The sequence below is a fragment of the Hippopotamus amphibius genome, chromosome 1 (assembly GCF_030028045.1).
Source record: "Hippopotamus amphibius kiboko isolate mHipAmp2 chromosome 1, mHipAmp2.hap2, whole genome shotgun sequence".
NCBI classification, from domain to species: Eukaryota; Metazoa; Chordata; class Mammalia; order Artiodactyla; family Hippopotamidae; genus Hippopotamus; species Hippopotamus amphibius.
In genome coordinates this window covers 52,377,653-52,382,134 of record NC_080186.1, presented here as the reverse complement: position 1 = coordinate 52,382,134, position 4,482 = coordinate 52,377,653, and the positions used below count along the sequence as shown (strand labels likewise).

General features: G+C 40.2%; 1 pseudogene; it reads left to right on the top strand.

Moving 5' to 3' along the window:
* The first annotated feature begins 2,755 nt into the window (after positions 1-2,755).
* Positions 2,756-4,003, top strand: LOC130837991 (transcription factor Spi-C-like; annotated as a pseudogene).
* Positions 4,004-4,482: the final 479 nt, after the last annotated feature.

The following is a 4,482-nucleotide window of genomic DNA, read 5'->3' as shown; positions in this document are numbered from 1 at the left end:
CGGTCCCATGGTTAGGACTCCGCACTTTCACTCCTAGGGCCCGGGTTCGATTCCTGGCTGGGGAACTAAGATTCTGCAAGCCATATGGCATGGTTAAAAAAAAAAAAAAAAAGAATGAAAAAGAAAAGAAACAAAGTAAGCCATGGATATATTTAGGAGAAAGTGGACTAGTCAGGAAGACCTTACAGAGAACATCTGGGGTACCACAGACCTGTGGTTTTTCTCTCCCTGACAGGAAGGAGTCAGTATGGATCATAAATCTTACACCTAACACATCCAAGTTTTCACTCTTTTTTTTCACCCATTAATGTTGGTGCCTAGAAGGCGCCTCAAGCAGAATTTCCTTCTCACCTGCGTACCTTGGCTTGGGTTGAGAGCAATTGTGATGGCTGCCCTTGTTCTTGCTCAGGAAACTTGGGCCTGCTTGGAGCAGAGAGACTGAAGTAGAGGAGGAGCCAAGCTTTTCATCATTCCGAGAAGTAAATATTATTGGTTCCATCTTTAAAACAAGCCAACAGAGGCAAAGAGGGGTTGAGTACCCATCTCAAAGTCACACATTCACATCGTTTCTTACAGAGCAGAGGTTTTAGTCCATGTGTTTCAATCCCTCCCCCACCCCAGCTCTTTTCCTGTTTTCTACAAAGAATAGAATCAGGAGTTGGGGGGGGGAGAGAAAGTCACATAGCTGGCACCTGGGGATCCTGCCTCTAAGTTAACCAGAACATTCTCCTCTCTTTCACACACGATAGTTCCAAGCACAGTCTTAGAGCAAAGACCTTGTACTTGCCAAATACATTTTGAGGACCACTATAAGAGACAAGCTAATTTTCCTTTGGCTGACGGCTGGATATGAAGATGAAATGAAAAATCTGAATGTTATCTGAAGACCTGGTTCTTAGATATTAGCCATTTTTCACATAAATAATGCCTCTCACTAACTCAACACTAACGTAAACTGGAACATCAGATTCAAACAGACTACTGAACCTGGTACATGGAAAGGTGTGAGAAATATTGATTAAACTGAATTGAAAGTCTCAAATACACAGGGAGCCATCGTTCATGGGTGAAGCCCCTGCTTGCCTCTCTTGGGGTCAGCAAGGCCAGATGCGTATCTGGAATTTAGGATGAGGCAAGAGGAGGCCAGATATAGCTTGTTCCTTCTTGAAGGACAGAAACTTTTCAGCATTGTGGCAATTATTATTGAGAAACCACCCAGGGAGAAGGTAGTTTTAAACACAATTAGGATTCTATTTTAAGGAGAAATCAGAAACTGCCCATTTAACGCTAATGTTTGATCTACTGTGAAACAGAAGAGGGAGAAGCTATTACGAATTTGCTAATACCATCAAAACTTATAAAGTGATAAAACGAGGCTACATGAAGAAAAGGCAGTCACCCCAAGCATGAGGCAGGCTAATAGCTGTGAATATGTAAGAGAGCAGAGAATTATTCTGAGAACCAGTGAAATAGATCGACCTGTTTTATGGCCACTCTGCATGGTGGCCTGAGGACACTCCTGATTCTTGACCAGTTGGAATGATCTCCAAAGCGGGACACACACTCCAGGAAACTAGCACGATGACTGGAACTGCTATTTGCATTTAGTTTCATTTCATCTATTAAAAATGACTTTTTTTGTGTGATTTTTATAATATCCATGTATTAGTGCAGAAGTACACAAGCATAATCTTAAATAAACACGTAGCTATCTCCACTACCCAAACTCTTGCCATCAGAATGTTGGAGGCAAAGCAATTCAGATGAATTTTAGGGTAAATGTTTTGCTATCCAAACTCTTACTGTGTTTGGAAACCAGGGGGCCAAATTGATTTGGATAAACTGGTATTCCTCACTATTCAAATATAGTATTCCAACTCGAAAACTGATATATTTGGATAGTGAAGGATGGGTTCACTATCCCAGGGAGATAGTGAGTCATGGAGGTGCCAGGGGTGTTTTTGTTTTTTATTTATTTATTTATTTATTTATTTATTCATTTATTTATTTATTTTATCTTTTGGCAGTGTCACTGGGTATGTGGGATCTTAGTTCCTCCACCAGGGATCAAACCAGTTCCCCTTGCAATAGAAACACAGAGTCTTAACCACTGGACCACCAGGGAAGACCCTTGTTTTTCAACTGAGATGCACTGTTAACGGAATTTAGGAGACCAGTGGTGCAGACAGCCACATTGATAGGTCTGATATTGAGTCACAGGCAGGCAGAGCTTGCAAGACCCTGGGTCATCTAATAGCTGTGGACCAAGCAAAATGCTGCTTTCGGTCTGATGAAGAAAGTGGTTTGAGAGGAAAGAGACCAGAGTGAAGGCTGTTAATAGTTCAGGCAAGAAAAGCAACATAGGCTCCAGAATAAGGGGAGAAATAATAAGAATAATAAAAAAAAAGAAAGATGGACGAGGGTTGTGCAGGTCAGAGGTGCCCAGTGGGGCTGTGTGGGCCAGAGGAGAGGCAAATTATGCTAGGTGGGGGGGTGTTTCATGGGATTTGTTCTAATGCTTTTGGCCCATAGGATGCAAATATTCTGCGCCTCTTCAAAATAATAGCCCCTGGTGTCTACTGGCCATATCATGAAATAGAAATAATGAAGGCACTGTATCTTTTTTAAAAAATCCCCTTTTGTAGCACTTCCTTAAAAACAGCTACTTAATGCAACTCTGCCAGTGAGCTCTTGACAGTTCTGTCTTAACAATTCTGATATTAATGAAACAACTTGGTAAAGAGCTGAAGTGTCTTCCTGAATTGTCAATTTATTAATGAAGTATGGCTTGTGTTGAACAAGACAAGCTGGGTCAAGCATTTGAAGATGCTTTTGAAGTATTGAGGCAACATTCCACTGGAGATCTTCAGTACTCCTCAGATTACAAAAATTACCTGGCTTTCATCAACCACCGATCTCATGTCAGAGGAAATTCCAACAGCTATGGTGTGCTGCCCACAGAGGAACCAGTCTATAATTGGAGAACAGTAATAAACAGTGCTGCGGACCTCTATCTTGAAGGAAATATTCATCCATCTCTGCAGAGCATCCCTGAAAACCAGCTGGTACAGCCTACTCTTCTCCAGCAAAAGGGAGGAAAAGGCAGGAAGAAGCTCCGACTGTTTGAATACCTTCACGAGTCCCTGTGTAATCCCGAGATGGCATCTTGTATTCAGTGGATAGATCAAACCAAAGGCATCTTTCAGTTTGTATCAAAAAACAAAGAAAAACTTGCCCAACTTTGGGGGAAAAGAAAAGGCAACCGGAAGATCATGACTTACCAGAAAATGGCCAGAGCACTGAGGAATTATGGAAGAACTGGAGAAATCATCAAAATCCGGAGAAAGTTAACTTACCAGTTCAGTTGAGGCCATCCTCCAAAGACTACCTCTGTCTTATTTCTTGGAAAAAGATATCTTGTACTCACAGTATGTTCAACCTGATCAAGGATATCTCAGTTTAAATAACTGGAATGCAAATTATAATTATACATACGCCAGTTACCATGAGCTAAGCCACCCTGATTGCTAAGTATACTCTTACATTTTATAATTTTCTGGCATCAGAATTCCCTACAATTTTTAGGATTTTTCTCTGAAAGCAAATACTGAAAAACAAAACAAAACAAAAAACCCCAAACTTCATTATTGCTATCTTTTATGAAGTAGCATGTTGTCTAGACTAACTTGGTGAGAAATTTTGCCAGTGAACAACTTTAAAATGATCAAGTCCCATTTGAAAGTATAGACTAAATGTCCTTCCTCTTCCTATTGTCTATGTAATACTTCCTTCTAGATTAATAATGCCAGCGGAGATGACTTGATTTACATGTTGACTTAAACATTATTTTTCTGTCATACACTCAAGCCAAAAAAAATCACTGTGACATAGATCCAAGAGCTTTAGCAACAAAACAGAAAGTAATTGCCTGTGATAGTGTTCCTGCTACATTGCATTCATGGCTTTAGAAATTTCAGTGTCTAAAACTAGAACTATCATACGATCCAGGAATTCCACTCCTGGGTATATAGTCAAAGAAAATGAAAACACTAATTTGGAAAAGATATATGCACCGCATTGTTCACAGCAGCATTTTTTTTTTTTTTTTTTTTTTGCCACACCGTGCAGCTTGCAAGATCTCAATTCCCCAACCAGGGATTGAACCTGGGCCTCTGCAGTAAAAGCGCTGAATCCTAACCACTACACTGCCAGGGAACTCCCATAGCGACATTATTTATAATAGCCAAGTTATGGAAGCAGCCTAAGTGTCCACCAACAGATGAATGGATAAAGATGTGGTATATATACACAATGGAATACTACTCAGCCTTAAAAAAAGAAAAGAGTAAAATTTTGCCATTTGCAACAACATGGATGGGCCTGGAGGGTATTAAGCTTAGTGAACTAAGTCGAGCAGAGAAAGACAAATACTGTATGTTATCATTTACAGGTGGAATCTAAAAATTGAAACAAATGAATATA